General features: G+C 37.9%; 1 protein-coding gene across 17 annotated transcripts in view; it reads right to left on the reverse strand.

Annotated features, from left to right (window-relative positions):
• The window catches only part of nahoda, a 364,546-nt gene that overhangs the window by 279,580 nt on the left and 70,205 nt on the right, over positions 1-14,761 (reverse strand). Inside the window, exon 2 of one of the 17 annotated variants that reach the window (XM_067775813.1) lies at positions 10,782-10,951. The exons of the other annotated variants lie outside the window; for them this stretch is intronic. The gene's annotated coding sequence lies outside the window, so the exon portion shown is untranslated. The remainder of the gene's footprint in view (positions 1-10,781; positions 10,952-14,761) is intronic. 17 annotated transcript variants of the gene reach the window in all.

Here is a 14,761-nt window from a genome sequence, read left to right on the forward strand (position 1 = left end):
GTTATTTTTGCGCGCCAAATCCACCGCAAAATGAAGCGAAATTCGAGTTTCAGCTGTGAAAAAAAAAAAATTGTAAAATTATTTGTAAAACGAATTTTTTGCAGCTGTACCAAATGCGGCACAGGCGTTGAAAATATTGTTCATGAACATTTTGGTCGATGTTGGATGAAGGTACATCAACGAGAAGAAAATAAAAACGAGTAGCAAATGCTTTTACATATGACTACTTTACCATGGTTATTGGCCAATATATGACAGTGACAGAGTTTAGTTTCTAAAGTCATTATATAAAATTTCACGCCGTGAAATTTTTAAAAGCAATATTGGCCTTTTGCGCTTCGAGTAACAAAAAAAAAAACACTTATAATTAATCAAATTTTTTAGCGCCTCGAATTCGATTACTTGTCAGTAGGGATCTCTAACTATACACTCCTTTGGAAAGAAGTTTTGAGCTAGAAATCTTGCTTTATCTTTATTTTATTTTATAAACATTTTTCTCGTATTAAAGGCAGGAGATCTGTTGAGAAAGATTTTACTGCCTGAAATTGGTTTCCGGAAAAAGTCAGCATATAATATTAAAATGGCTTCCAAAACTCGTTATCCGATCTCCATGAAATTTTGTGGATAAGTTCGAAAAGTGGGTTCAGCCATGCAGTCGGGAAATATAAATATATTTGGCTCAGATGCGTGATATTAAGGTTGTTATATAAGCAGTCCCCTATATGGAACGTATTAAGAACGTAATAGACGGTAATTTGCCTCCGTACTTAAAGAGTAACTCCAAATATGTAAAAGATATGCATTCTCTAAATACTCGAAGCAAAAATAACTTCAACCTACCAACTTAAAAAAAGGAAGCATATAAATGTAACTTGTATTATAAGGGATAAAAATGCTACAGCGAGCTACCTAATGATATCAAATCATGTAATGCCAATAAAAAACAAAAAATTGTATATTTATTGCAAGACACTACCATTTTAGTACTGTATAGGCAGGCTTCCATAGAATCAATAAAAATGTATGCCGGCTAAGTATTCTGATATGAATCGTCTTCCAACAATTTCCCTTCACATCTCTGATGCGCATACAATAAAAGTCGCCGAAGCACATATTGCAACGCATCCATTCGGATGTCGCCTTCGTGCTTGTTTGTAAACGGCCTTCATACCAGAGATAACTGGTATTAAAATAATGTTGGTATGATTCGGAGATTTGCCACAGTTCAGCACCATACGATAGCTCATGGATATAGGTTAGGGTTATATGTTAGTCTAGTTAAGACAATTATATATATATACAATGTAAATTATTATACATTGTAAATAAATATAAACTAGGCTTAATTAAGCTGTAATAAATAAATAAATAATAAGAATATGAATAAGAGCAGGAACAGGAATGGCATTAGGAATTTAAATAGGAACATTTATAGCGGTAAAAATTATGAGAGTAATTGGAAAATGGGGGTAGAAAGTCTGACGAAACTTAGAGGAAGCAAAAAGGAAGGCAAATCTGAGAGAGAAGCTGAAAAAGGGAGCGTGTCATTATTCTGTAATACAAAATTCTGGGTGAAAACATTCTGCAAATTGCAAAAAAATTCTGCTTTTTCAAAATTCTGCATGTTTAATTCTGGAAGTCAAAATTCCGGAATCATGGCATGGCGTAGCCTGTGTTGGATCGGCTAAGGGTTATTTTTTTAAAGTGCGGCCGAAGGCCGCCTACGCAGAAGGGTTTACTACGCAGAAGGACTTGGCATGGCGTAGCCCAGCGATATTTTTTATAAGCGCGGCCGAAGGCGCAATTTATCAAAATAATTACATGAGCTCTTTAACATTGTTAACATTATATTTTAATACAGAATTTTGTAATACAGAATTTTTTAATACAGAATTTTAGAAAGCAGAATTTTAAAAAAGCAGAATTTTAAATAGAAGAATTTTGTTTTTAGAATTTTGTATATACAGAATTTCGACACCAACCCGCTGAAAAAGCAGCTGTGGGGGAAGAGAGGAGTAAAAAAAGGGCTGAGGGTCGGGTAAACGAGCAGAAAAAGGAAGTGAATGAGACGAAAAGGGAGTTGTGAGAGCAGAGTATAATATTTAAAAGTGGGGAGTCCTACTTTCAGACATTGCAATCTCTGCGGGGGCTGTTTGTAGGAAGCTAATAAATTGTGCGGCTACCGTGGTATGATGGTAGCGTGCTCAGCCTACCACACCGAATGCCCCGTGTTCACACCCCTGGCAAAGCAACATCAAAATTTTAGAAATTCTAAGCGGGGCCGCCCCTCGGCAGTGTTTGGCAAGCATAAAACAAGTAGGTCCCGTCCCGCCAATTTTTAGGAAAAATTTAAAAGAAGCACGACGCAAATTGGAATAGAAGCTCGGGCTAAAATCTCTTCGGAGGTTATCGCGCCCAAGATTATTTATTTATTTAATAAATTGTGAAAACTGAAGTTTTAAATTAAATTTTAAAATAGGGTAGTCAAAAAAAAATACAAAAATTTGAATGCGCTCTTTTTTCGATGCCGTTCTTCAGATATCACAAGTTATTGATTTTAATGACGGAATCAATTTACAATTTGTATAGTAACTGAAAAAAAGATAAAAAAAAAAAAAAAAAAATAGAAATTAAAAAAAATATATTATACCAAGCGCGTAAGGAGTAAAGCAAAACCTTGCAATGCCCAAGGCAACAAAAGCAACTAGCTACAATAAATAACAGTTAAAACAAAACCAAGAAAAAAAAATTACTGCAACTTGCAACAGAGAGCAATTTAAATCAAGAGAAGAACAAAACTCACAAATACTAAGACAAATAGTTTACATGCTATTGTGGATAAAAATGTATATAAAAAATTCATAAAGTTTATAAAAGATAATTTTTTGAAAAGTAAAATTTGAAGTTTGTGTTAAAAAATTGTAATTACTTTTACTAGAGGGTATACATATATTTAAAAAGGTAACAGAAAAGAGAAAGGATCTTTTTATAAAAAATTTGTTTAGTTTAAAATCAGTAAATTCACCTACTTATCTAATGATTTTTATACTCAGCTGAGCAGAGCGTAACGGCATAAATGTACCCCGTAACGGCATAAACAAATCGAGATAGATATAGACATCTATATATCAAAATGATATGGGTGAAATAAGAAATTCATTTAGCCATATCCGTCCGTCCGTCTGCCCGTAAATACGATAACTTGGCTAAATTTTGTGGTATCTTAATGAAATTTGGTACGTAAATTTCTGGGCACTCATCTCAGAACTCTATTTAAAATGAACGAAATCGGACTATAAACACGCCCACATTTTCGGTATCGAAAATTTCGAAAATCCGAAAAAGACGGATAAAGCGATGAAACTTGGTAGGTGGGTTGACCTTATGACGCAGAATAGAAAATTAGTAAAATTTTGGAAAATGGGCGTGGCACCGCCCACTTTTAAAAGAAGGTAATTTGAAAGTTTTGGAAGTTGTAATTTGGCAGCTGGGTATGTAATGTTCGTTTACACCCGAAATTAGCATTCTTTGTTTTATTTCGCTCCACCCTTTTTCTAAAATTTTTAAGCAAATATAAATAACTGAGATGAATTCCTTGTAAGTATTTGTGCATTTGCCGGTGTATTTGGTTGAATTTGTATTGTGCAGATAGTTGCAAATATGTCGCATACGATTCCGTTACATTTCTTACATTGCATAATAACATCACTAAAAGCAATAATGTGGCATCAATTCGTCTTGAAAAATGTTATGAATGAACAAGCCACTTTCAACTTCTTTTAGCGTTTTTCTCATACCTAACGATGATACATTTTTTGTTTTGTTTTTTTTTTTCGTACTTAAGTAGTTAATCTGCTAGATTTTTAATTAACGCCGACAAATTTAAATTTTACGCCTAATTTAGTCTTAATGTGTCTTAATGTGGCAGCAAAAGATTATGTACAAGAAGTCTCAAATTTAATTGCTGTTTTAACAAAAAAAAAAAAATTATAATATTTAAATTCAAACAAATTGCTTCCCCTCTTAAAACAAAATTTGTTATCACTAAAAACTTACTTTAAATTAAGGATGTTTTTAAAATAATTTACTTTCAAAATTTTTCAGCGCTGCTCAGGTTTTCACAAGACATTTTGAATCGGATTGAATCCACATCCTACGACTCTAAATACCCTATCTCAAAATTTGTTCCAAAACTCCCTAAATGGGTATAAATAAAATATTTTCAGAGCGTTTTCGAGCCTGCAGCCGACATAGGACACTTCACTCAGCAGATGCAATAAGCCAACAAAAAAATAAAAATAAAATAAAATTAGAAATTGTTGATTGTCCCAGAACTTTATATTCCAGCCTTAAAAGAAGAGTGTACTTATGTGCTGTCTTGCAACACAGGAATTATTTATCTATTTATTCTAAAACCTCGAAAAGCTCTTTTCTGCTTAAGTGATATTGTAATCGTTCCGAATAAACCTTTACGTAGGAATACCCTGAATACTTTCGTTTGATACTACGTCGCGAGGTGCGAATGTTCCAAATAAGTATATAAATATTCCAAATATAAAAACTGATTCCATAAATATGTAAGTAAATTGAGAGGAATGTACTTAACACGCGTAATGAATAAGTTAGCACATCCAATGAGTAAAATTTTTCATTCTGGTATTTATAATATTTCCAATGCTATTTTTAAATGAGTCGATTTTCTTGTCTAGTTTTTAACGTTCAACCATGAATTTAAATTTATATTGAGATTTCGTATGTTCATAGGTTTGGTTTTCATACAAATTTCATTTGTTCAGCCCATGAATAGATCCAGCTTTATTAAATAAATTTACCATACAGTCGAAAAAAGTTATACTAAGGAATTACGCAGTTCAGCCCAATCCGTCAAGCATTATATGGAGAATTATTGCACACAAAGTCATGTTTTAATACCGATATTTACAGGTTAATTATGCCAATAATTTTAACGGATTAACCATCACAACTTTCCGTATTTTTATACTCAGTTGAGCAGAGCTCACAGAGTATATTAACTTTGATTGGATAACGGTTGGTTGTACAGGTATAAAGGAATCGAGGTAAATATAGACCTCCATATATCAAAATCATCAGGATCGAAAAAAAATTTGATTGAGCCATGTCCGTCCGTCCGTCCGCCCGTTAACCCGATAACTTGAGTAAATTTTGAGGTCTCTTGATGAAATTTGGTATGTTGGTTCCAGAGAACTCATCTCAGATCGCTATTTAAAATCAACGATATCGGACTATAACCACGCCCACTTTTTCGATATCGAAAATTTCGAAAAACCGAAAAAGTGCGATAATTCATTACCAAAGACGAATAAAGCGATAAAACTTGGTAGGTGAGTTGAACTTATGACGCATGCTAGAAAATTAGTAAAATTTGGACAATGGGCGTGGCACCGCCCACTTTTAAAAGAATGTAATTTAAAATTTTTGCAAGCTGTAATTTGGCAGTCGTTGAAGATATCATGATGAAATTTGGCAGGAACGTTACTCCTATTACTATATGTATGCTTAATAAAAATTAGAAAATCGGAGAACGACCACGCCCACTTATAAAAAAATTTTATAGGACTAAGGCCCACTCCCTTTTAAAATACTCATCAATACCTTTCGTTTGATACCCAATTTGTACAAACGCAGTCTAGTCTGGTCCACCTTTATGCCGATAACTCGAAAAGGCGACCAGCTATACAACCCCCACCACTCCCATTTAAAACCCCCATTAATACCTTTAATTTGATATCCATATATTACAAACACATTCCAGAGTCACCCCTGGCCACCTTTATGGCGATATCTCGAAAAGGCGACCACCTATACAACTACCACCACTCCCTTTTCAAACCCTCATTAATACCTTTAATATGATACCGATATCGTACAAACACATTCCGGAGTCACCCCTGGTCCACCTTTATGGCGATATCTCGAAAAGGCGTCCACCTATACAACTAAGTCCCACGCCCTTTTGAAATACTCATTAACACCTTTAGTTTTATACCCAAATTGTACAAACGCATTTTAGAGTCACCCCTGGTCCAACTTTATGCCGATATCTCGAAAAGGCGACCACCTATAGAACTAAGCCCACGCCCTTTTAAAATACTCATTAACACCTTTCTTTTTATACCCATATTGTACAAACGCATTTTAGAGTCACCCCTGGTCCAACTTTATGCCGATATCTCGAAAAGGCGACCACCTATAGAACTAAGCCCACGCCCTTTTAAAATACTCATTAACACCTTTCTTTTTATACCCATATTGTACAAACGCATTTTAGAGTCACCCCTGGTCCACCTTTATGCCGATAACTCGAAAAGGCGACCAGCTATACAACTACCACCACTCCCATTTAAAACCCCCATTAATACCTTTAATTTGATATCCATATATTACAAACACATTCCAGAGTCACCCCTGGCCACCTTTATGGCGATATCTCGAAAAGGCGACCACCTATACAACTACCACCACTCCCTTTTCAAACCCTCATTAATACCTTTAATATGATACCGATATCGTACAAACACATTCCGGAGTCACCCCTGGTCCACCTTTATGGCGATATCTCGAAAAGGCGTCCACCTATACAACTAAGTCCCACGCCCTTTTGAAATACTCATTAACACCTTTAGTTTTATACCCAAATTGTACAAACGCATTTTAGAGTCACCCCTGGTCCAACTTTATGCCGATATCTCGAAAAGGCGACCACCTATAGAACTAAGCCCACGCCCTTTTAAAATACTCATTAACACCTTTCTTTTTATACCCATATTGTACAAACGCATTTTAGAGTCACCCCTGGTCCAACTTTATGCCGATATCTCGAAAAGGCGACCACACCTATAGAACTAAGCCCACGCCCTTTTAAAATACTCATTAACACCTTTCTTTTTATACCCATATTGTACAAACGCATTTTAGAGTCACCCCTGGTCCAACTTTATGCCGATATCTCGAAAAGGCGACCACCTATAGAACTAAGCCCACGCCCTTTTAAAATACTCATTAACACCTTTCTTTTTATACCCATATTGTACAAACGCATTTTAGAGTCACCCCTGGTCCAACTTTATGCCGATATCTCGAAAAGGCGACCACCTATAGAACTAAGCCCACGCCCTTTTAAAATACTCATTAACACCTTTCTTTTTATACCCATATTGTACAAACGCATTTTAGAGTCACCCCTGGTCCACCTTTATGCCGATAACTCGAAAAGGCGACCAGCTATACAACTACCACCACTCCCATTTAAAACCCCCATTAATACCTTTAATTTGATATCCATATATTACAAACACATTCCAGAGTCACCCCTGGCCACCTTTATGGCGATATCTCGAAAAGGCGACCACCTATACAACTACCACCACTCCCTTTTCAAACCCTCATTAATACCTTTAATATGATACCGATATCGTACAAACACATTCCGGAGTCACCCCTGGTCCACCTTTATGGCGATATCTCGAAAAGGCGTCCACCTATACAACTAAGTCCCACGCCCTTTTGAAATACTCATTAACACCTTTAGTTTTATACCCAAATTGTACAAACGCATTTTAGAGTCACCCCTGGTCCAACTTTATGCCGATATCTCGAAAAGGCGACCACCTATAGAACTAAGCCCACGCCCTTTTAAAATACTCATTAACACCTTTCTTTTTATACCCATATTGTACAAACGCATTTTAGAGTCACCCCTGGTCCAACTTTATGCCGATATCTCGAAAAGGCGACCACCTATAGAACTAAGCCCACGCCCTTTTAAAATACTCATTAACACCTTTCTTTTTATACCCATATTGTACAAACGCATTTTAGAGTCACCCCTGGTCCACCTTTATGCCGATAACTCGAAAAGGCGACCAGCTATACAACTACCACCACTCCCATTTAAAACCCCCATTAATACCTTTAATTTGATATCCATATATTACAAACACATTCCAGAGTCACCCCTGGCCACCTTTATGGCGATATCTCGAAAAGGCGACCAGCTATACAACTACCACCACTCCCATTTAAAACCCCCATTAATACCTTTAATTTGATATCCATATATTACAAACACATTCCAGAGTCACCCCTGGCCACCTTTATGGCGATATCTCGAAAAGGCGTCCACCTATACAACTAAGTCCCACGCCCTTTTAAAATACTCATTAACACCTTTAGTTTTATACCCAAATTGTACAAACGCATTTTAGAGTCACCCCTGGTCCAACTTTATGCCGATATCTCGAAAAGGCGACCACCTATAGAACTAAGCCCACGCCCTTTTAAAATACTCATTAACACCTTTCTTTTTATACCCATATTGTACAAACGCATTTTAGAGTCACCCCTGGTCCAACTTTATGCCGATATCTCGAAAAGGCGACCACCTATAGAACTAAGCCCACGCCCTTTTAAAATACTCATTAACACCTTTCTTTTTATACCCATATTGTACAAACGCATTTTAGAGTCACCCCTGGTCCAACTTTATGCCGATATCTCGAAAAGGCGACCACCTATAGAACTAAGCCCACGCCCTTTTAAAATACTCATTAACACCTTTCTTTTTATACCCATATTGTACAAACGCATTCTAGAGTCACCCCTGGTCCACCTTTATGGCGATAACTCGAAAAGGCGACCACCTATACAACCACCACCACTCCCATTTAAAACCCCCAATAATACCTTTAATTTGATACCCATATCGTACAAACACATTCCAGAGTCACCCCTGGTCCACCTTTTTGGCGATATCTCGAAAAGCCGTCTACCTATAGAACTAAGCCCCACGCCCTTTTAAAATACTCATCCACACCTTTCGTTTGATACCCATATTGTACAAACGCATTCTAGAGTCACCCCTGGTCCACCTTTATGGCGATAACTCGAAAAGGCGACAACCTATACAACCACCACCACTCCCATTTAAAACCCCCATTAATACCTTTAATTTGATACCGATATCGTACAAACACATTGCAGAGTCACCCCTGGTCCACCTTTATGGCGATATCTCGAAAAGGCGTACACCTATACAACTAAGTCCCACTCCCTTTTGAAATACTCATTAACACCTTTAGTTTGATACCCATATTGTACAAACACATTCCAGAGTCACCCATGGCCACCTTTATGGCGATATCTCGAAAAGGCGACCACCTATACAACTACCACCACTCCCATTTAAAACCCCCATTAATACCTTTAATTTGATACCCATATCATACAAACGCATTCCAGAGTCACCCCTGGTCCACCTTTATGTCGATATCTCGAAAAGACGTCCACCTATAGAACTAAGCCCCACGTCCTTTTAAAATACTCATCAACACCTTTCGTTTGATACCCATATTGTACAAACGCAGTCTAGAGTCACCCCTGGTCCACCTTTATGCCGATAACTCGAAAAGGCGACCAGCTATACAACCACCACCACTCCCATTTAAAAGCCCCATTAATACCTTTAATTTGATACCCATATCATACAAATACATTCCAGAGTCACCCCTGGTCCACCTTTATGGCGATATCTCGAAAAGCCGTCCACCTATAGAACTAAGCCCCACGCCCTTTTAAAATACTCATCAACACCTTTCGTTTGATACCCATATTGTACAAACGCATTCTAGAGTCACCCCTGGTCCACCTTTATGGCGATAACTCGAAAAGGCGACCACCTATACAACCACCACCACTCCCATTTAAAACCCCCAATAATACCTTTAATTTGATACCCATATCGTACAAACACATTCCAGAGTCACCCCTGGTCCACCTTTTTGGCGATATCTCGAAAAGCCGTCTACCTATAGAACTAAGCCCCACGCCCTTTTAAAATACTCATCCACACCTTTCGTTTGATACCCATATTGTACAAACGCATTCTAGAGTCACCCCTGGTCCACCTTTATGGCGATAACTCGAAAAGGCGACAACCTATACAACCACCACCACTCCCATTTAAAACCCCCATTAATACCTTTAATTTGATACCCATATCGTACAAACACATTCCAGAGTCACCCCTGGTCCACCTTTATGGCGATATCTCGAAAAGGCGTCCACCTATAGAACTAAGCCCCACGCCCTTTTAAAATACTCATCAACACCTTTCGTTTGATACCCATATTGTACAAACACATTCTAGAGTCACCCCTGGTCCACCTTAATTACGATATCCCGAAACGGCGTCCACCTATAGAACTATGGTCCACTCCCTTTTAAAATACTCTTTAATACCTTCCATTTGATACCCATGTCATACAAACACATTCCAGGGTTACCCTGAGTTCATTTTCCTACATGGTGATTTTTCCTTATTTTGTCTCCATAGCTCTCAACTGAGTAGGTAATGTTCGGTTACACCCGTACTTAACCTTCCTTACTTGTTGAAAATAAAATTGTTGGTTAAAAATTTTATAATTTCTTAAATTTTTAAAATTGTTAAATATGTATTATTATTTATTTGCTCTAACTAGTGACTAAAGCGATCCATTAGTATATTAATTAAGGCTCCACAATAACTAATCACCGTCATCACTTTTGCTTTAGCTAAACTACCTTTATTTATCAAAATTAAGTAGCAAAGTAAAGCGCATATCAAAATCTAATTTATTTTACTGGTTTTGCTCGTTTCATAATTAACGTGCGGTGGTTTACGTTTTTTTGTGTTAAAGATAAACAAAAATCAAATTCAAATTCAGCACCAATGATGATATTGATGATACAATCAATCAACTAACCTTGAAATTTTTTGTTTACGTGCATGCCATCATCTCTGTTTAAGTTTATATATAGCTTGTGTGAGTTGTGTCTAGTTGTAAGCGATGTTCATTTCAGCGATTGTGATTCGGAATTTGCCAAACCCAGTTTTTGTTTAAAATATTTGCTTGTTTATGTAATATAAGTGTACCTTGTTTAATAAAAGTTTGGAAAAACAAAAATATTTTTAGATATTTACATTCTCAAAAACAAAAAAAAAAAAAAAACAAGTAAGGAAGGCTAAGTTCGGGTGTAACCGAATATTACATACTCAGCTGAGAGCTTTGGAGACCAAATAAGGGAAAATCACAATGTAGGAAAATGAACCTAGGGTAACTCTGGAATGTATTTGTATGACATGGGTATCAAATGGAAGGTATTAAAGAGTATATTAAAAGGGAGTGGGCCTCAGTTCTATAGGTGGACGTCTTTCCGAGATATCGCGATATAGGTGGACTATAGAATGTGTTTGTACGATATGGGTATCAAATTAAAGGTATTAATGGGGGTTTTAAAAAGGAGTGGGTCTTAGTTGTATATGTAAAGGCGTTTTCTAGATATCGACCAAAATGTTGACCAGGGTGACCCAGAACACCATCTGTCGGGTACCACTAATTTATTTATATATGTAATACCACAAACAGAATTCCTGCTATGATTCCAATGGCTTTCGATTTCGCCCTGCAGAACTTTTTCATTTTCTTCTACTTAATATGGTAGGTGTCACACCCATTTTACAAAGTTTTTTCTAAAGTTATATTTTGCGTCAATAAACCAATCCAATTACCATGTTTCATCCCTTTTTTCGTATTTGGTGTAGAATTATGGCATTTTTTTCATTTTTCGTAATTTTCGATATCGAAAAAGTGGGCGTGATCATAGTCGGATTTCGGTCATTTTTTATGCCAAGATAAAGTGTGCTTAGGTAAGTACGTAAACTAAGTTTAGTAAAGATATATCGATTTTTGCTCAAGTTATCGTGTTAAGGACCGAGGGGAAGGACAGACCGCCGACTGTGTATAAAAACTGGGCGTGCCTCAACCGCTTTTGCCCATTTTCATAGAAAACAGTTATCGTCATGGAGTCTATGCCCCTGTCAAATTTCAAAAAGATTAGAAAATTTTTGTTCGAATTATGGCTTTAAAAGTATTCTAGACAAATTAAATTATAAAGCGCGGAGCCACGCCCATTTTTAAATTTGCCTTTATTTTTGTATTTTGTTGCACCATATCATTACTGGAGTTGAATGCTGACATAATTTACTTATATACTGTAAAGATATTAATTTTTTTGTTAAAATTTGACTTTAAACATTTTTTTTTTAAAAAGTGGGCGTGTTCTTCATTCGAATTTGCTAATTTTAATTTAGCATATATATAGTAACTAGCCTTTACCCGCGGCCCCGTCCCCAAGGAGAAAATAAAATATATGTGCTATTCACGTTAGCCTGCTTATCAAGCTGTCTGTTTAAAAATTTTTTCTGTCAATGTATTTTATTTTTTAATACAGTAAAAAAAAGAACTAACTGAGCTGATGGGCACGCTTAGATGAATAGTACAATACACTTTTTTCGAATTAAAAAAAAATACATTTTGTTTCTAAGTTAAATTAATTGATATGACAGGGGTGAAAGAATTACTACTCATAGAACAAAGGAGTGAAACTACAATTAGCTAAAACCAAAAAGAAGTTTTTAAATGAAAGCAGTGTTGCTTTTTCGGGTATTTAGTTGGTTAAAATATTACAAAAATTTTAATTAAAGTTGTAATAGTTCGTTACAGGATTCATTTAAAAATATAACGAAAAAGCTGTGATATATTAAAGATAAAACATACCGAATTTTAATTACGAATAATTTGCCGTAAATCCACGGCCATGTGTGCTGAATTACCGGTTTCGAAGAGACCTAAAATCACACCAAATAGTCACGAAATGATGCCGACGGGATCCTGGACAAATCTCGAAAACTATCCAGAAATGATGCCGGAATGGTCCCAAAATAATCCCGAAGTAGTCAAGAAAAGTCCCGAAATGACCCTGACGGGATCCCGGACGGATCCCGAAAACCATCCAGATTTGATTCCTGAACGGTCCGCAAATGATCCCGATATAGTCCGAAAAAGTCCCGAAAAAACTCTGACGGGATCCCGGACAAATCCCGAAAATCGCCCAGAAATTATCCCGGAAGAGTTCCAAAATGATTCCGAAATAGTAGTCACGAAAACGGCCCGAAATGACCCTGACGGGATCCCGAAAACCATCCAGAAATGACTCTGGAGGGATCCCCAAATGATCCCGGAAAAGTCCACAAACCATCCAGAATTGATCTCTGAAGGTTCCGCAAATGATCCCGAAATAGTCCCGAAAGTCACGAAAAACTCAGACCCATCCCGAAAATCATGAAGAAATTATCCTGGAAGGGTCCCAAAATTACCCCGAAATAACTCCGACGGGATCCCGGACAGATCCCGAAAATCATCCAGAACTGAGCTCTGAAACGTCCGCAAATAATCCAGAAATAGTCCGGAAAAAGTCCCGAAAAAACTCCGTCGGGATCCCGGACAGATCCCGAAAATCACCCAGAAATTATGCCGGAGGGGTCCCAAAATGATTCCGAAATAGTCCCGAAAAAGTTCCGAAATGACCTTGAGGGGATCCCAGACCGATACCGAAAACCATCCAGAATTGATCTCTAAAGGGTCCGCAATTTATCCCAGATAAAGTCGCGAAAAAACTACGAAGGGATGCCGAACAGATCCCGAAAATCATAGAGAAATTATCCCGGAAGGGTCCCAAAATGATCCCGAAATAGTCCCGAAAAGACGCGAAATAACCCTGACGGGATCCCGGACGGATCCCGAAAACCACCCATAAATGATCTTTAAGTGCAACTGACCCCGAAATAGTCGTGAAAAAGTCCCGAAATAACCCGGACGGGATCCCAAAAACCATCCAGAAATTATCGCTGAATGATCCCCAAATGATCCAAGAACAGTCTCGAAATTCCCTGACATTTTCCCGAAAAAGTAAAAAAATAAACCCGACGGGATCTCGGACGGATCTCGAAAACGATCCAGAAATGATGCCGGAAGGGACCCCAAATGATCCCGAAATTCCCCCGATGGGATCCCGGACGGATCCCGGATCATCCAGAAATGATGCCGGTTGGTACCCCCAAAATGATCCCGAAATAGGCCAGAAATGACCCCGTCGGGATCCCGGACGGATCCCCAAAAGTATACAGAAATGATGCTGGAAGGTGAAATGATCCCCTTAAAGAAAGATGAAAAATGAAATGATCCCCTTATAGTTCCGAAATGATCCTGACGGGATTCCCGACGGATCCCGCAAACTATCCAGAAATGATGCCGGAAAGGTTCCCAAGTTATCCCCAAATAGTCCCAAAATTACCCCGACGGTATCCCGGACGGATCACGAAAACTATCCGGAAATGATGGCGAAAGGGTCCCCAAATGATCCCGCATTAGTCGCGGGTTCCGAAATGACCCTGACGGGATCCCCGAAGGATCCCGGAAACTATCCAGAAATAATACCGGAAAGGTTCCCAAGTTATCCCCAAATAGTCCCGAAATTACCCTGACGGTATGCCGGACGGATACCGAAAACCATCTAGAAAAGTGGCCGGAAGATACCCCAAATGATCCCGAAAAAGTCCTGAAATGATCCAGACGGGATCCCGGACGAATCCCGAAAACTATCCATCTAGGTACCCCAAATGATCCCGAAATAGTCCCGAAATGACCCCGCCGGGATCACGGGCGGATCCCGAAAAAGTCCTGAAATGACCCCGACGGGATGCCGTACGGATTCCGAAAATCATCCAGAAATGATAAAGGTAGGTACCCAAATGATCCCGAAATAGTCCCGAAATGATCCCGACGGGATCCCGGACGGATCCCGAAAACCAACCAGAAATGATGCCGGTAGGTACCCCAAATGG

Source organism: Eurosta solidaginis, chromosome 3, assembly GCF_040869045.1.
Source record: "Eurosta solidaginis isolate ZX-2024a chromosome 3, ASM4086904v1, whole genome shotgun sequence".
Classification (NCBI taxonomy): domain Eukaryota; kingdom Metazoa; phylum Arthropoda; class Insecta; order Diptera; family Tephritidae; genus Eurosta; species Eurosta solidaginis.